We start from the raw sequence: 20714 nt of genomic DNA, 5'->3' as shown, positions 1-20714 counted from the left end.
GGAGGTATGCAATGTAACCGGTTGTGTCTATGTTACCTTCATGCAAAGGACCTGGACGTGACAAAACGAGGGCAGGAGAGAACTTCCGCCCTTACAGCACCTAAATGTCTTCTTCGTTCTCCGTTCGTTTGGGGGAATTTTTTTTTTCTATGCAGCATTGGACCCTCGCGGGCTCGCTTTGCTCGCCACGCTTCGGGCTCGGTGTCTCGGTCCGCTTCGCTCTCAACACTTTACTATTCCAAATAGATTGTGACATGGACCCAGGGGGTTATGGGAAAGGTCCTCTCCACGAAGGTAAACTAGACGCTACCAATGTAACCCCTCCTGTCACTGCATGCTCTACTCTACTGGGAGGGAGGAACGGAGAGGAGATCAGTGGGTGGTCTGGCCTGGAGCTGAAGCCCTGCCTGTCACAGAGTCTGACAGGTGCAGCGGAGCCAGCAGCAACGCACAGCAGCAGGGTCGCAGATCAGGGAGAGCGCATCTCTTGCCCAGCGTCTCCCTGCTTTGCAGACTCTGCTGAGCGGGTAAAGCCGGCTTTGCCCTACAATATAACTGAAACTAAGGATGACTGAGAGAGAGAGAGAAATATACTATTTTGTTTTAAAGCTCCCCTCTGCCACGTTAAGGGGGGTTGAGGGGGCCCCAGAGATATCAGTGTCCTGGGCCCCAAGATTTCTGTTGCTGGCCCTGCACGTGAGCCACATCTGAGCAAGCCAGAAGAGCCCAACAATGCCCGGGCCCAAAATTAGAACTGGCTCTGCAACCACTAAACCCACCAGTATTGATCATTCCAAGGCCTCAGTAGCGGCAAAACACTGACGGGCCTGGCTCTGCTTCTGTGACGGCATACCTGGAGACTGCTCCACGGCACAGTGGTTAAAAAACACTGCTGTAGCATATGCAGAATCAGACCAATCGGATTATGTTTGTGCTTTTCACAGATTTACTCCGATTTTTTCATCGTTTTGTCCTTAAATGAGGTTATCACTGAAACACTGTAACAGTAATAAACAACATAACAACAGTGGAAATTGGGTTCATACAAAGCCTCAGAAAAAACAAAAAGAAATGGTCGCACAGACGAAATAAATTTATGAATCAATTATGTGTGTTTATTCTATCCCCGCTTATCATTAAATGGATATTACAATATTGTGGACCGGGGGAGGTGCTCCTGGAATAAAGTTTGGCATCAATATAGCTAAAGAAAGAAAAGTATTCCGTACTAGGGCACACTCAATAACAAATACACTGATATATCCTAAAAGTCAACGCCCCATTGGGGGAGAGGACCAATGATAATTAAAATATAACTTTTATTGATATACGTTAAAGCTTACGAAATATGTGTACGTGAAAAAAATTATATTGATAATGAAAAATTAAAAAATAATTAAGTGTATAAAGTAAATGTGATATTAAAAAGCTGAACCACTGTATGAATGTGTGTGATGTTTATTCTTCCAATGAAAAAGTTTGTGTCACTTGATTCTGTGGTTGCATCATATGTTGCTACAACAATTACAGTACTGTAGCAACTTGTGACAGGAAGAGTATTTGTATCAATTTACCTATAATAACCTCACTCTTGTTTGCCTAATTCACCTCACACACTATATCATGGAGTAAACTTGACGTCTAAATATCATTGAGGCATGGCACACTCCTGTCTCCTAGTATAATATTGTGTACCACAGTTATATATCAAGTTGATGGATATTTGGGAGCACACACATGGGAAGTAATAAATAAATAAATACGCTGCTAAATTTATTCATGAATAAAGATAGTGAGAGTCTACTTATTATCCATGATAAAGCTAAATTATTTATCTTATATAACACCCTTTATGAGGTCTAAGAACACTGTACGCTATTCACGTATGGAGTACCGTAAGGGTACGCACGTTGCGTAACAATCGCTTAGCCGTAGTCGAGACGCTCAAGCGTCACGTTCGCTCACGGCCAAGAGATCACAGGCAGGCACGCTATTGGCTGCCGACTAACGTAATGATTCGCTATAGCGTAGCGGACGCTCGGGACCACGAGGAGATCACCAGCGGCGCTGACGCTCACAATGTTAAACCTTTATATCTAAACCATAAACAATGTATTATGCAGCAAAACCTTAGTGTAGAGATAGGGTGTAGATGCAACCTTGTGTAACCTTATTAACTTAAAAGCTGTTCGAGCGTCACCGACGCTCTGAGAATACTTAACACTATAAGAAATACACAGATACCGTGCTTAGGGTCTAACGCCTTATATGAATGTTATTACTTGCAAAAAGAATAATACAATACAAGTCACACACTACAATATAACATAGACTAACTAACCAGATAACTACACAGGAAATACAATATAATACAATTACGTTTGCAGGAAAATTAAGAGAGAAAGGGGAGAAGAGAGAGAGAGAGAAATGGCCCACAATAACAAGAAATACAATATGATTGCGGAGAAAAACTTACGCACAAAGGGGAACGATCGCATGCGCCTCTGGACATCCAGCTCCCGATTATCAGCAATGAGAACCGTTGAAGAGTGAGAGCTGGATGTGATCGGCTTGCCTATTTATGCCCCACACACAATACGATTCAATGGTCCCTACAATCTCATTGTTCATTGGACACAGGAATTCCTCCTCGCATTATAACAAAAGGTCATAGGTTGATTCATACAGGTGGGCTGTGACAATTTCCAACTGCTCAGGTGGGTGGGAAACTAGGTTTCCCGCCGCATGGATAAGTGCAAATAATAGTAAATGGACATAAACTTCTTATGTCCATAACTATTCGCACGAGCGATTAATTCGCTTCAAACCAACATCGGAATATTGCTAATTAAATACTCTTCCGATGGATACTAAACACCACTGTATTACTCCTGTCTGACCCTTCGTATCAAACAAAGAGGGATTTCTCCGTACATGAACATTCTACATTAACCAAACTTTCAGATTCTATCAAAGGGACCATAATCTACAAAATACATTATATGGTGAAAATATGTAACGAAAGAGTCGCCCGCTAGACGCATACAATCTCTACCGTAAATGCGCATACAGTGCGCCTGCGGGTGCCCGCAACAGCGAGTATGCGCACGCACGGGAGAGCACACGCATGCGCAGCAGGGACACATATGAGGTGCAAATATGGCAGTGTGCATAGTGATATTTTTCTGACTTTGACAGTCCACCCTTTGGCAGTCAACAATAACTGCCACTTCCTAAAACATTTCAAAACGAGAAAAATATATGTCAGGGGTTAATACATTTCCATGGTTGGGTAAGGGAGGAGAGAGGAGAAGGTGTGAAGAGGGTATGACCTAGTGAGATAGCAGAAGCATGTGTGTATGAATCCGTGTTTGGGGGTCATGTATCATCGTGCCGTACGTGTTTTAAATCAAGCTTCGAGGTATTGCGAAGTATACATTTGAATTCCTTCTTATCCCGTGGTACGGGTCTGTGGATGGGCTGTCAAACTTTACCGAGCTCTTTTCGGATTTTGGTTGCAACAAAATGGGGAGCACATTTTAGTTGATGATACATGAATGGGGGAATATGTGATTGCTGATATCTGTGCCTGTATTCCCTATCGACTATGTGTGTAATTACCTGAAGGTTGTAGAGATGAAGAAAAGACATAATTACGGTAAATGCAGTGGTATTCTATGTCAGGTTAATGAACATTTGTCGGTTGAAGTCTTGTTCGGTGTCTGTTGAATGCAGTCTTCTTTGTGCTTTTGCCAAAAGGCGTGTGGGCAAAAAGCTTTGTCAATGTCCATAGGCTTACAAAAGTGTTGGGCTAGCGTAATTTTAAAATTTCTAGGGAAACTGGGGGTCTATGGCATTGTTCATCAAAAATCTGTGTATAAGGTTGTCAAAACTTCTTCTTTAATCCATCAGTTGTCTGTATACAGGATCATCAAATTCCTCGTCAAAAGTGGGTCTTTTTACCTTGGAAAAACCAGAAAAACAGGTGAAAGAAACGGACCGTAGAAATCGCATTTTCATCACATCATTGTTTCTACATTTGAGTCATAAATCAAATCCATTGGAATTACAATTTCCTCACTCCTTAAACTCATTACCCTGGTACGACGTTTGCACTTCATTAAAGCCTGACCGCATCTAAATATCAAGCCAATGGCTATGACAACACCTAAGATACATAGAAGAAACTTCCCTACATCCATTATGACTCCTTGAGCCCATTCTCCTAAACCAGAGAACCAATTTCGCGGGTTCAACCATGACACCCAACCAGTCAGCTCATTACCTACAGCAGCAAGAGTGAGATTGTGTCTCCTGCGAAATTCCCACTTCAATTGGAGAATATCGTCCATCTTTTGGTCTATGACCTCGACCGGGTCCTCGGTACTATTCGTAATATATGTGCAGCATTTCACGCCGTACTGCGTTGCCAGTGTGACGCAATATCCGCCTGTCACTGCTGTGAGATAATTAAGAACCATTCTATGCTGGACCAGTTCTGTTTTATAAGCTTGAAGTTCTCTTCCAGTATACCTAAACGTGTCATCATACATTTCTGTGATATTGTCTAACAAATTTGCGAGCGCAGATATGTATTTATAATTCAACACTCCTCTGGCGGTGCGAGTGATGTCTAACACGATTAGAAACTGAATCCCGGTGGATTCATGGATCATGTCAGAGGCCGGATGCTCTGTTCTTTCTATCAGGTGCCGTTTAACTACGTGCTCGTAGTGGGTGTGAGTATAAGGAGCTTGGGCAACACGGTGAATATCTTTCATTTTGGCATGTGATACAGTCATTACTTCAGGCAGTACTTTTCCAATATAACACAATCCTTCAGAGTTTGGGGCAAGCCACTTATACGCCTTCCTCCCGCATATGAAATATGCATCATCGGGGAGAACATATGGGACGGAGTAGGACATAACCATATTACACATCTTCCATGTGAAATCTCCTAACCCTAATGCTCCCATCTGTTTAGTACACGTATCAGTTTGTACGATATGTGCGCAGTATCCTGGTGATACCTCTCCAACTCTCGTAATCCTACTTCCTAGGGTATACCTATACCGGAAAGATTTTTCTCTACTGGCTATGTGGCGTATAAGCTCTGTATCTGTCGGCATTCTATCTGCTCTATATGAAAAGGTCATGGTTTGGTTACTCCATGACACTTCCCAATTTCCCGGCTTTCGGGGATTGGAGATGTTAAAACATATTAGGGACCTATCCACATGATATTGGTGGAGCTTCAAACTAGGAGGACTGGAGATATTAAACCTCCTGTCCACCGGTCTCCCACCCTTTAGCTCAAGTACCTCCCCTATCGTTAAAGGAAATGGTACTAGTCCTGATTTGCTATGACCTTGAGGTACTTGAGAGCATACCCAACAATCTGTCTGATTTAACACACTACCCACTAAGGAGTGATAGTCACTCAATGGATGCCGGTCCATGTGGATATTAAAACTGGATTGGCATTTCTTAATGCACCCATCCTCAACTACGTTGTCACAGAGCCTACAGATACAGTTTTCTTCAGCTAACAATCCTTCACAATTCCTTCTATTGTCAATGCTATCGGATCGTTTTCTGATACTCGCCTTTACTTGTTGGTTAGGTTGCTCTTGGAAAACTACGCCTCCATCTCTGTCATCAGAACCCATTCCAGAACCTTTCTCGACCTCCATGGTACTCTCGCCGGAACAGACTGCTCTGGTCAACATCATGGTCAACAGGAAAATCCGGATCACAGTCTCTTGAGGCAAGTCCATCTTATAGGAGGAAACGAAGAAGAATGAGAAGGGGAAAAAATAATTGAGGGAGAAGTGGAGAAAAACAATAAAAGGGAACAGGGAATCGACAACTGCTTTTGATCTTGTGATTTTCAATGCTCAGGTGCCGCCTCAGTCCTCCTGGAACAGACACTCCAGTGATACAACTTTCTCTACCGTCTGTTCCTTATCACGGGACCTCTCTGGATCAGCAACCTTCTTACAGTGGGACGAATGAACCCAAGTCTCTCTCTCGGCAACCTTCAATGCTGTAGTGCTAGTCAATAAGACTTGGTATGGTCCTTCCCATCTGTCAATAAGGCAACCTGAGCGTAGAAAATTCCGTATCATTACATAATCCCCAGGTTCAATGTCATGACAATTACTATCTGGTAAATCAGGAATCACCAACTTCAAATTATCATTTTGATTCCTTAGCTGTTTATTCATGTTAATCAAGTATTTTACAGTCACTTCATTGTTACACTTCAAATCATCCTGAGGGTTAATCATAACATGCGGTTGTCGACCAAACAAGATTTCGAAGGGAGACAGATTAAGAGGGGACCTGGGAGTGGTTCTGATGCTGTACAGTACAATGGGTAAAGCTTCTGGCCATGTCAATCCTGTCTCTGACATAACTTTGCTCAGTTTATTTTTAATAGTGCTGTTCACTCTTTCCACCTTCGCACTCGCCTGTGGACGGTATGGAGTGTGCAGCTTGCTATCAATTCCCATCAACTTACACATTCCTTGAAAGACATCACCTGTAAAATGGGTACCCCTATCACTTTCGATAATTCTAGGGATACCATATCTACATACAAATTCCTGCACAATTTTCTTAGCAGTAAACATAGCGGTATTTGTGGCCGCAGGAAATGCTTCGACCCAATTTGAAAAAACATCTATACAAACAAGTACATATTTCAAATTTCGACAAGGGGGTAATTGAATGAAGTCAATCTGTATTACCTGGAAAGGGCCGCCTGCAGGTGGGATATGAGATGGTTCTGTTGGTATTGCCTTTCCGATATTCTTTCTCAAGCATGTAAGGCATGACATTGCTCTCTTACCTGCATGAGATGAAAATCCTGGGGTGCACCAATATGCTCTTACCAACTTGCACATTCCTTCCTTGCCCAGATGAGACAGCCCGTGAGCTGCCTCAGCTAAACATGGAAGATATGCTCTGGGGGCCACTGGTTTACCTTGTCCATCCGTCCAGAGTCCTGAGGACTCCTGGCCATATCCCTTTGCCTTCCAGACTGCCTTTTCCTGTGTGGAACACAAATTTTGCATTTCACACAACTTCTGTGTGTTGATGGTATTAAATACCATCAATTGTGTGGTGTCTGTCTGTCTGGGGGTACCGGCTGCTAACTTAGCAGCTTCGTCTGCTCGGCTGTTACCAAGTGATACTGGATCTTGACTATATGTGTGTGCTTTACACTTGATAACAGCCACTCTGTCGGGTTCCTGTATCGCTGTTAGAAGCCTTTTAATGTGAGCTGCATGCGCTACCGGTGTACCAGCTGCCGTCATGAAATTTCTGAGGCGCCATAGGGCTCCGAAATCATGGACTACCCCGAATGCGTATCTAGAGTCGGTGTAGATATTGGCTGATTTGCCCTTAGCCAATTCACATGCTCTGGTTAGGGCGACCAGTTCGGCAACCTGGGCTGAGTGAGGTGGGCCTAGCGGTTCTGCTTCTATGGTGCCTTGGTCATCTACGACTGCGTATCCAGTACACAAGTCTCCCGAGTCTGACTGTCTGTGACAACTACCGTCCGTGTAGAAAGTTAGATCTACATCTTCCAGTGGGTTGTCACTGATGTCAGGCCTTGCGGTAAAATTTTGGGTCAAATATTCCATACAATCATGTGTGTCCTCCTTTGTATTAAATTCTCCTTCCCCACCACTCTCATCCTCCACCCTTTGTGCCTGTCCAGGCACACCTGGGAGATATGTTGCAGGATTTAATGCACTGCATCTCCTTATGGTGATGTTTACGGGGGCCATTAGTGCCAATTCCCATCTTGTAAACCGTGCTGATGAGACGTGCCTGGTTTGGGCAGAATTTAGCAAGGCTGACACTGCATGTGGTGTATGAATTGTGAGGTTGTGACCTAGCACTACATCTTCGCTTTTCGTTACTAGCAATGCTATCGCAGCAACGCTTCGCAAGCATGTGGGGAGGGATCGCGCTACCGTATCTAGCTGAGCGCTATAGTATGCTACCGGCCTGCTGGCATCACCGTGCTTTTGGGTTAAGACGCCTGCAGCGCAACCAGCACTTTCTGTTCCGTACAGCACAAAGGGTTTCCCATAGTCTGGCATACCTAATGCTGGTGCCTGCGTTAGGCACTGTTTAAGTCTCTCAAATGCCATCTCGGACTCGTCTGTATGCGAAATCCGATCAGGTTTGTTTGAGGAGACCATCTCCTGCAAAGGTAACGCCAGAATGGAAAACCCTGGGATCCAGTTACGGCAATACCCACACATTCCTAAAAATGTTCTGATCTGTTGCTGGGTTTGTGGCAGAGTCATGTCTCTAATTGCTTGAATTCTATCAGCGGTCAGGTGTCTCAGTCCTTGTGTTAGACAGTGTCCCAAGTATTTTACCTTAGTTTGGCATAGTTGCAACTTGTCTTTGGAAACCTTGTGTCCTGTGTCTGAAAGATGAAACAGGAGCTGTTTCGTATCCTTCAGGGATGCTTCCACTGAATCAGAACACAGTAGTAGATCATCCACGTACTGTATTAATACTGATCCACTCTCTGGTTGGAAAGACTGTAAACAATCATGCAAAGCCTGGGAAAATATACTTGGACTGTCTATGAAACCTTGTGGTAATCGAGTCCATGTGTATTGGACTCCTCTGTATGTGAATGCAAACAAGTATTGGCTGTCAGGGTGTAGAGGTACCGAAAAGAAATCGGAGCAGAGGTCAATAACAGTGAAAAATTTCGCAGTGGGAGGGATTTGCATAAGGATGACAGCTGGATTTGGCACTACGGGGAACTGACTCTCAACTATTTTGTTAATCCCCCTTAGATCCTGCACTAGCCGGTAACCCCTCCCCCCACTCTTTTTCACAGGGAAGATGGGACTATTGGCAGTGCTGGACGTTCTTACCAGAATGCCCTGTTGTAGCAAGCGCTCTATTACGGGATACACTCCTAACTCCACCTCTGGCTTCAGAGGGTACTGTGGGATTTTTGGAGCTATCCTACCATCTTTTACTTGTACCACTACCGGAGCTACGTTTGCCATTAATCCAGTGTCCTGTCCATCTTTAGTCCAAAGTGACTCTGGTATCTGGGATGTCATTTCTTCTACTTGGGATGGAGTCCTACTTGTCATAATGGTATGTGACATTAATTTTGATGGGGAGTCTAACATGTCTCGCACTTCCTGAGGGTGATTCTCAGGTATGTCCAAGAATACACCTTCAGGAGTACAATAAATGACGCACCCCATTTTACACAATAAGTCTCTTCCCAGGAGATTAGTCGGTGCCGATGCAGCCAGCAAAAAGGAATGCTTGGTATGTAAAGGCCCTATTGTAATCTCGGCTGGTTTGCTAACAGGGTAGTGCTGGACTACTCCCGTTACTCCTATGGCTGGAATTGTCTTACCAGTGGTTCTCATGCCCACTGTCGAATTTATCACTGATTTGGCCGCCCCCGTATCTACAAGAAAGTTTAATGTTTTACCAGCTACATCTATTGCAATCTCGGGTTCACTTCCAAGATTTGCAATCAATTTTACTGGCTGGAGATTACAGGTATGGCCACACCCCTATTGGGTATGGTGACCTCCCTGAATCCCGCTGGCAGCAACTACTTGTGAGGGAGTTAGCTGGGAACTACCAGAGGCGTGCCAGTCTCTGTTCGGGGGGTATCTTTTTGTTTCCCCTGTATGTGGCTCATAACTCCGTCTCTGCGGACCTTGCTCCCAATGTCGTGTGTCGTGTCGTTGTCTAGGGGGTTGGTATGATCTTTGCGAATTTTTCGCTCTACAATCTCGTGCTATGTGTCCCTGTTTATGACAAAAATAACATGTTACCACATTTGACTTACCCACAGGGTTTGGTGATATAAACACAGGCTGTTTTGTGGTCAGGGCCTGTATACTTACTGACATTAACTTATCACCTTGTGACTCCCTGTGTCTGGTGATATTCCGGTCGTGATCAATAGCAGCCTCTCTCAAAGTAGCCACCGACAGACCTCGCCAACATGGTTGTGTGGTCTGTACCCTGGTCTTTAATGCCTCTTTTAAACCATCCATTAGCACAGATACTGCTACTTCTTGATGGTTTGCATTGGTCCTAATGTCCTCTATGCCAGTGTACTTTGCCATTTCTAATAATGCCCGGTGAAAATAATCAGCAGCTGTTTCTGACTCTTTTTGTTTAATGGAAAAAATTCTATTCCATTTGGCTACAGCTGGGAAATACTCCTTTAACTGTAAATTTATTCTTTTTACATTGTCTTTGTTGTACACATCTGTAAGAGGTACATCCTGATCCAGTCCACAGTCAGCTAAAAATTGAGCTGCGTCGACATTGGAGGGTAAAAAAGCCCTCAGCAATATCTGCAAATCTTTGTTATTGGGCTCTAAAGTGTTTCCTAGGTCTCTGATGTATTTTTGGCTAGCAACTAAGTCTTTTCTAGGATCAGGGAATTCAGACACTATGGTTCTTAATTCCATTCGGGAAAACGGGCTGTACATGGCAATGTTCCTAATAGGAGTGACTCCTGTAGTGTCCGTTTTCCCATTTGGGACTGCTATTACCCTCACGGGAGCAAGTTTAACAACATCATTCTGTGTAGATTCTACAGTCTGTGGTGAAATAGTTTCAGCATAGTGTATGGTGCCGTACTTACCCGTTGATACGACCTCACCTGTCCCTCCGCTAGGGGGCTTTGTTACTAATCTTATGGGTTGGGCCGTGCCTACTATCGTTTCTGATATAGTGGCTGCTAGAGAGAGCGCCGATATTGTTGCCGATTCGTCCTCTTGATCACACTCCTGGGGAAAGTTCAAAACAGGGTACAACTTGCACGGGTTAATACTTGCATGGGTTAATTTATTAACATTATCCTTAACATTTATACAGTTGCTAAGTGCCTGTTTGTTACCCCCTGATGCGTCATTCTCCGCAACCAATTTCTCTCCTGATATGTATGGTGGCGGTGGGGCCGTGGCTATCAGTTTCCTGATAGGGCCAGATCCCGCCGCCTGAGCCAATCCTCTCTGTATTTCACCCTCCTGTTGCCATAACTGCAAATAATCATAATGTTTGATTCGTCTCTTTGCTGATTTAATGAGACATATCCTTCTCCTTAAATTTTGCAACACTTCTGTGCTGAAGCTGCCTACTCTTGGGAATTTCTCCCCGTCATGTACAGTCATTTTCTCCCATTCATCACATAAAATTTCTGTGTGTCTTCCGTATTTTTCACACATTACATACCTTGCCGACCCGACTGGTCGGTTTACAGAATCAACCCGAACCGAGGTTGATCGCCCCCTTCCTGAACAACTGGCCCCCATAATTTGCAGGTGTTGCTTGCTCTACCTCTGACCTTTATATCAGGGTCTTCAGCGAACCCTTACAAAAAAACAAAATATTCAAAGATAGGTTGACGGTGAAGTTTACCGAGCACCTCACTCACTCGCCCACGCCGACCAATATGCCCACACACTGATATAGTGCTGGCGTACTCGACCCAGGGCCCCTATTAACCTTAGTTTACTGGAACATGTAGGTATGATCTGAAGAGCATTAACCCTTTCCAGTAAAGGTGGGGTTGTCGGATAATTCCTGAGTGACAAGCGAACTTCCCTTTTTGAAAAAATAAAAAATTACACAAATCACGTTAGAATGTACAAATAGCGTTTATGACCGGGTTTGTACACAAATGGTACTGGTCAGGTTACTAACTAATGCACACAATTACGTGCGGTACAATCGTTCAGTACATAAGCAACTAATCTTATGTACGGAGCGACCAGTGGAATCGACATTCAGCAGCTGCGAATTCCTTCAGCCTGAGCTTTTATGGCCTATATGGGTGTTGCACCAACCCTTCTTGGTGTTGTGCCTTGTCTCTATAGCGGACTTCTTTGTACCTAGACCTCCTGGTCTGTTATACGACCTCCTGGTCTGCTATACCTCCTGGTCCGCTACACTCTAATGCTCAAATTTTATGTTTAACCAGAGATGCCTCCCTAGCCACCACGTATGTCACTTACACGTATGTACCTTCACGAGAACTCGATGATTTCTGTGGTTCAATCCCCAAAATTGTAAAAACAAACACTCACTCACCACATATACACTTTTGTTTCTATTCCTATTTCTGCGCAGAAATTTTCTTTAGACCAGATGTGTTGTAAATTTGGAGAAGGATCTGTTAATTTAAATTTCGAATACTAAAATAAACTTGCGCTATTTATCGCCTGTTGCGCTATTTATCGCCTGTTGCGCTATTTATCGCCTGTTACGCTATTCGCTTTAAAAATCAACACTATCGTGTGACTTGAGTTACGTGGGCGTACCCAGACGCTCCGTTGCGTAATTTACGCTGCGTGCGTCGGCCTTTGCGTACGCGAGTCTCAGCCCTTTGTTAGAGACACGTGTACACAAAACCAATGTCCACCGTAACACAATGTACACGTTTATCAATGTAGATGATCCTCGATCCTCTACTGAACCCCACACCAATCTCTCCTTGTACCTTTAGGTAGAGCTGCGTGTGTGCTTTACACTTTATCCCTTAATATATTACTTTTACACTTTAACTATGAAATAGCGACAAATCTCTCTTAGCACGTTTTATCAATTTATAAAATGGCAAACAGGAGAGTGATATATGAAAATACACGAAAAAGAAATGCAGATATGCGTGTGTGCGTACGCAAGATAGAAATAAACAGTTTTAAAAGACACTAGCGTGTTGTTCTTACCTCCGGTTCCGGATTCCCTCAGCACCCTTTACTAAGCGAAGCAGACGCTTATCCCATCAGCACTGCGAAGAATATGATCTCCCGCCCTTTGCTGATGGATAATGTCTGCTGAAATTACCTAGCAGAGATATGTGAAGGACAGGACGAGCCGCCAATTGATAAAGCTAAATTATTTATCTTATATAACACCCTTTATGAGGTCTAAGAACACTGTACGCTATTCACGTATGGAGTACCGTAAGGGTACGCACGTTGCGTAACAATCGCTTAGCCGTAGTCGAGACGCTCAAGCGTCACGTTCGCTCACGGCCAAGAGATCACAGGCAGGCACGCTATTGGCTGCCGACTAACGTAATGATTCGCTATAGCGTAGCGGACGCTCGGGACCACGAGGAGATCACCAGCGGCGCTGACGCTCACAATGTTAAACCTTTATATCTAAACCATAAACAATGTATTATGCAGCAAAACCTTAGTGTAGAGATAGGGTGTAGATGCAACCTTGTGTAACCTTATTAACTTAAAAGCTGTTCGAGCGTCACCGACGCTCTGAGAATACTTAACACTATAAGAAATACACAGATACCGTGCTTAGGGTCTAACGCCTTATATGAATGTTATTACTTGCAAAAAGAATAATACAATACAAGTCACACACTACAATATAACATAGACTAACTAACCAGATAACTACACAGGAAATACAATATAATACAATTACGTTTGCAGGAAAATTAAGAGAGAAAGGGGAGAAGAGAGAGAGAGAGAAATGGCCCACAATAACAAGAAATACAATATGATTGCGGAGAAAAACTTACGCACAAAGGGGAACGATCGCATGCGCCTCTGGACATCCAGCTCCCGATTATCAGCAATGAGAACCGTTGAAGAGTGAGAGCTGGATGTGATCGGCTTGCCTATTTATGCCCCACACACAATACGATTCAATGGTCCCTACAATCTCATTGTTCATTGGACACAGGAATTCCTCCTCGCATTATAACAAAAGGTCATAGGTTGATTCATACAGGTGGGCTGTGACAATTTCCAACTGCTCAGGTGGGTGGGAAACTAGGTTTCCCGCCGCATGGATAAGTAAGTGCAAATAATAGTAAATGGACATAAACTTCTTATGTCCATAACTATTCGCACGAGCGATTAATTCGCTTCAAACCAACACCGGAATATTGCTAATTAAATACTCTTCCGATGGATACTAAACACCACTGTATTACTCCTGTCTGACCCTTCGTATCAAACAAAGAGGGATTTCTCCGTACATGAACATTCTACATTAACCAAACTTTCAGATTCTATCAAAGGGACCATAATCTACAAAATACATTATATGGTGAAAATATGTAACGAAAGAGTCGCCCGCTAGACGCATACAATCTCTACCGTAAATGCGCATACCGTGCGCCTGCGGGTGCCTGCAACAGCGAGTATGCGCACGCACGGGAGAGCGCACGCATGCGCAGCAGGGACACATATGAGGTGCAAATATGGCAGTGTGCATAGTGATATTTTTCTGACTTTGACATCCATAATAGTCCTTTGCATATATAGTATTAAATGTCCCCATCAGTATCAATAATTAGAGACCAATGTATTACGTAGGGGACATATAGGAGAATAGCCCTGTGTTCTCACTATTTTATAGGCTGAACTATCAAATATGCATATAACGGGTAATAGTAATCTCATTGAGCATAATGGGTATTGCCCTGCACACACGCTTTAAAGATTAATCTGTATTAATATGCCCTAACCCGATGGTCTAATGATAGGGCAACATCAGTCAACATCCACTGTCTCAAATATGCAATGTGTCCCAATGTCGGATGTTTAACTAATGACAGTCGGCGTCTCCGGGCACTGGCAGTTTCAATGTATTACATAGCCCTTGCACCTTGATTTAACTAATTGCTGCCAGCGTCTCCCTGCTGCAGCTATAGATGATATATAAGAGGTAGCAATGGGTTATTAGATAGTAATCCAGCTGACCGCTGCCGGCGTCTCCCGGTTCGCACGGTCAGACCAGTTCAATCCGACTGACCGCGGTCGGCATCCCGCGGTTCACGCGGTCAGGACAGATATAGCTGGACTAAATATAATCAGTAGGTGCAACACCCGCTTAACGGATCCTGTTCTCAGGTATCAGTTAGCGGTGTAAGTGCGCCTGCAGTGCAGCCGTTTGTAGTGTGACCGTCAGGCCCGGCGCTACCCGCTCAGCGAAGGGATGCAGTGCAGGGAGGCGCTGGGACGGATAGGCGCTTCCCCTACTCTGCATTCCTTCCCTGCTGCGCCGTCCTGTCCCCCCTGCTGCTGCTGCTGCCACTGCTGTGTCTGTCACTGTATGACAGGCACTTGCAGCGGGCACCTGCAGCATGATACGCCTCCTCCCTCCCCTCCCCTCATCTGTGTGACAGCGCCGAGTACGGGACAGAAGGGGGCGGAGCTACGCGGGACGGTAGGGGGCGTGGCTAAACGGGTCATAAGGGGCGGAGCTACACGGACCTGGCTGCTGTACAGAGGGAGACTGGATTAGGTAAGTGGAGGGTGAGAGAGAAGTGTGTGTATGGTGGGTGTGTATGTGTGTGTATATATGTGTGAATTGTGTGTGTGTGTGTGAGGTATGTCTGTGCGCGCGCTCTATGGACACCACTACTGGGGGGGCATTATGTATAAGGACGCTATTACTACAGGGGGCATTACGTATAAGGACGCTATTACTACAGGGGGGCATTACGTGTAACAATGCTACTACTGGGGGGGCCATTACGTGTAAGGTCGCTACTACTACTGGGGCTGGGGGCATTACATATAAGGACGATACTACTACTGGGGTGCACTACGTATAAGAACGCTACTACTACTACTGGGGGGGCATTATGTACAAGGACGCTACTATTACCGGGAGGGCATTACGTATAAGGACGCTACTACTACTGGGGGGGCATTATGTATAAGGATGCTACTACTACTGGGGGGGCATTATGTATAAGGATGCTACTACTACTGGGGTGCATTACAAATAAGGACGCTACTACTACGGGTGGGGCATTACGTATAAGGACGCTACTACTACGGGTGGGGCATTACGTATAAGATTAATAAGATTGTGCTACATTGTGGCGTAATTTTAAATGGGGGTACTACTGTGTGGCCATGCCCCTTACTTGTGAGACCACACCCCTTTTCCCGGCGCGCGCCAAAGAAATATGGGAGGGCGCAAATTTATAGTTTGCAGGGGGGCGCCGAACACCCTAGCACCGGCCCTGGTGACCGTGCTGCTAGCAAGCACGTCACACATGAAGCAGCTGACACTATATGTGTCACTACGAGAATTGAAGCAGCAGTTGGACATATATCATACACACACAAACATGCACATTAAACATTATTGAGGGCTTAAATACCCATAAATACAGTGGTTCAGCTAAACAGAAAGACGGACACGTTTTGGACGGGTCACATTTAATACTATATATGCAAAGGACTATTATGGATAATAAGTAGACTCTCACTATCTTTATTCATGAATAAATTTAGCAGCGTATTTATTTATTTATTACTTCCCATGTGTGTGCTACCAAATATTCATCAACTTGATATATAACTGTGGTACACAATATTATACTAGGAGACAGGAGTGTGCCATGCCTCAATGATATTTAGACGTCAAGTTTACTCCATGATATAGTGTGTGAGGTGAATTAGGCAAACAAGAGTGAGGTTATTATAGGTAAATTGATACAAATACTCTTCCTGTCACAAGTTGCTACAGTACTGTAATTGTTGTAGCAACATATGATGCAACCACAGAATCAAGTGACACACACTTTTTCATTGGAAGAATAAACATCACACACATTCATACAGTGGTTCAGCTTTTTAATATCACATTTACTTTATACACTTAATTATATTTTCATTTTTCATTATCAATATAATTTTTTTCACGTGCACATATTTCGTAAGCTTTAACATATATCAATAAAAGTTATATTTTAATTATCATTGGTCCTCTCCCCCAATGGGGCGTTGACTTTTAGGATATATCAGTGTATTTGTTTTTGAGTGTGCCCTAGTACGGAATACTTTTCTTTCTTTAGCTATATTCATACAAAGCCTTACATAGCCAAAGATAAATAGGGAAACCCTACAATAAAAATCTATACGTATAACAAAACGGTAATAGGCCCTACACACTACGCGATAACACTGAAAGATATGAACGTTCTCGTTCATTAATGAACGAGATATCGTTCATCACTTTCAGTGTGTAGGCACCAATGACGAACGATGCGCGAACCCCGCGCTCGTTCATCGTTGATGCTGGCTCGTTTATACATGCATGCCAATATGTATCTTCATACCCTCCAACTGTACCTTTTTAATAGGTACAGTACCTTTTTTTCATGGTCTGTACCGATTTTTGGCTCTCCAAACTTCCATTGAAAGTATAGGAAAAGGGGCGTGGGCACGCCCCCTTTACCCGCAGCCACGCCCCTTTTTCGGATTTGTACCAATTTTTCTGTGTAAAATGTTGGAGGGTATGTATCTTTAAAATAAGTCACAGCATAAACACACTGATGGCCTTCATTTAAAACATGGGAGGTCATTCCGAGTTGTTCGCTCGCAAGGCGATTTTAGCAGTATTGCACACGCTAAGCCGCCGCCTACTTGGAGTGAATCTTAGCTTCTTAAAATTGCGAACGATGTATTCGCAATATTGCGATTACAAACTTCTTAGCAGTTTCAGAGTAGCTTCAGACTTACTCGGCATCTGCGATCAGTTCAGTGCTTGTCGTTCCTGGGTTGACGTCACAAACACTCCCAGCGTTCGCCCAGACACTCCTCCGTTTCTACAGCCACTCCCGCGTTTTTTCCGGAAACGGTAGCGTTTTTTCCCACACGCCCATAAAACGGCCTGTTTCCGCCCAGTAACACCCATTTCCTGTCAATCACATTACGATCGCCGGAGCGAAGAAAAAGCCGTGAGTAAAAATACTATCTTCATTGCAAAATTACTTGGCGCAGTCGCAGTGCGGACATTACGCATGCGCACTAAGCGGAAAATCACTGCAATGCGATAAAATTTACAGAGCGAACGACTCGGAATGAGGGCCATGATGCACAGACGTACCTTACTTACATAACAATATGTAGCTGTAATCCCGTAGCAGTTTCTTTGTTCCTTACAGATCCCTATTTCCGTATATTGGGCCTAATTCTGAGTTGATCGCAGCATCAAATTTGTTAGCAGTTGGGCAAAACCATGTGCACTGCAGGAGGGGCAGATATAACATGTGCAGAGAGAGTTAGATTTGGGTGGGGTGTGTTCAATCTGAAATCTTAATTGCAGTGTAAAACTAAAGCATCCAGTATTTACCCTGCACAGAAACAAAATAACCCACCCTAATCTAACTCTCTCTGCAAATGTTATATCTGCCCCCCCTGAAGTGCACATGGTTTTGCCCAATTGCTAACAAACTTGCTGCTGCGATCAACTCAGAATTACCCCAATTGTAAGGAAGGGAATGGACTTGCTTACTCTAAAACTGAATTTTTATTAAAGCATTAAAAATCCACCAAAATGCCGGAATGAATGCATTAATGGCCTGTGTGATGGAATAACGGCCGATTACATACAAAACAAAGCCACCATATGTAAAAACCAGCAGTGGTGAATGGACATACATAAAAAATAAAGGCAGAGAGTTTTTTCTATTTTTTATGTATGTCCATTCACCACTGCTGGTTTTTACATATGGTGGCTCTGTTTTAAAGATACCTTGATAAGTCGAAAGTACCCCACTGCAGTGTGAGCTTCGGTACGCTGTACCCAGGGGTGTATCTACCTATTGGCCAGGATGGCACTCGCCAGGGGAGCCAGGCAAGGAGGGGGCACCGCCTGGCTGTGCCACCCGCGACCAAAGGATAGAAAAGCAGTACTGTCAGACTGTACCTGGTGAGTCTGTTACTGCTGGAGCGGCGCTGGTGTCCAGCAGCACCGCACTTGTAATCAGACTCAAAATAAACTACAGTTCCCAGCGGCCCTTGTTGCTGGGAGCTCCCGGCAGCAAAGGCTGCTGGGAACTGTAGTTTATTGTGAGTCTGATTACAAGTGCGGTGCTGCCGGACACTAGTCTTATCACTAGTGCAGTGCGGTATGCAGTGCTGATGGACACTAGTCTGATCACTAGTGCAGTGCGGTGCTGACGGACACAGACGCCGCGCCGGCAGTAACAGACTATCACCAGGTACACAGCAATTGTTATATAGCACAGTGCTATAGATCTATTTGTTGTTGAAGATAATAAAAAAGTGGCAGTGTTTGGGAGAAGGGACTGTAGTACCTGGAAAACTACACAATTTTCATGCATGTTAGATGTAAGTAGTAAGTAAACGAAAACTTTAACTTGTTGAGTGTAATAAAGAAAATACATATCTTACCTATTTCAAGGCCATGTTCAAGGAAATGTATGTCAGTTAATGGTATAATTGATCATTTTATCTTGGAAGTGATGGTACCCTGATGTTTATTCTAACAGGAAGCACTTCTACCATCCAACTAATGGTGTTTGGTTAATGGCTGGGTCCATTTGAGGCTCATCTCACAGCATCTCATTAGCATTTTATTCAGGATGCAGTCAAGATGCCGGCGTTTGGCATCCCGGCGGTCGGAAATCTGACGCCAGCATCCCGAAACTGCTCGGAATGCTGATGCTGGCATCCAGAGGCGTAACTCTGGGAGGCAACGGAGTCATCTGCCGCCGGGCTCCTGCTCTGAGGGGGGGCACCTCTTCTCCCATTCTGTGACACCATTGAATTAAGTTAATTGACAGCTGCACCTTACAAATCACACCCTTTTTTATTATACTGTAGATGCATATTTTACAAGTGTCATAGCCAGGATTAGAAATCTTAACCTATTACACTGGAAGCATACACCTTACTGATGAAGCTAATTGCTCATGTATAGAAAATATAAGAAATCTAACTATATGAAGTTACTTCTCTGACAATTACATGTAACTTCAGATAGTTAGAATTCTCAGGCTTCCTGTACAGGAGCAAATTGCTCCATTGGTAAAGTGTCTGCTCTCAGTGTAACAGGTCATGGGTTCTAATCCTGGGTATGACTGCTAAGAAATGTGTAATTCATAATAAAAGACAATGAAATGTATATACACAGTATATACATTTTTTCCCAGAACACTACACACACACACACACACACACACACGCACACACACGCACGCACGCACGCACGCACGCACGCACACACACACACACACACACACACACATATATTTATTTAAATATAGGGGGGCACCAATATTTATCTTGCCTCCGGGCGACTGGGACAAACTTACACTACTGCTGGCATCCCAACATAGATAGCGATGCAGAATGCCAAAATCCGGATCGAGTTGGTGCCAAAGTCTCCACTGGCAAGCTGCATGGGAGGGTTAGGGTTAGGCTGCGAGGGCGGGAGGGCTAGGGTTAGGCTGCAGGGAGGGAGATTAGGAAGGGTAGGTTAGGGTTAGGCACCACTGAAGAGGCTTTTTTTTGGGGGGGGGGGGTTAAGGTCAGGCTGTGGGAAAGGTGGGTTAGGGGGGAGGGATGGTGTAACGTGAATACGAGACACTACTGTGCGGTGTACTGTGAATGAGGGACACTACTGTGTGGCATAATTTGAATTGGAAGTACTATTGTGTCCACACCCTTCCCCCACAAGACCATGCCCCATTTCCAATACTCACACCTTATTCCAATGTGTGTAGGGGATGGCGTCAGCCCCTTACTTTGCCAGGGGCGCTCAGACCCCTAGATACACCCCTGGCTGTACCTATGCATATTGATATCCTGTGCACCTTTTGAGTGTAATCTTGCTGTGTTGTAATCGTACTACACCATATATCTTTTATCTTTTTTTTCTGA

Source organism: Pseudophryne corroboree, chromosome 7 (genome assembly GCF_028390025.1).
Source record: "Pseudophryne corroboree isolate aPseCor3 chromosome 7, aPseCor3.hap2, whole genome shotgun sequence".
Taxonomy (NCBI): domain Eukaryota; kingdom Metazoa; phylum Chordata; class Amphibia; order Anura; family Myobatrachidae; genus Pseudophryne; species Pseudophryne corroboree.
Note: the sequence above shows the minus strand (reverse complement) of the source record.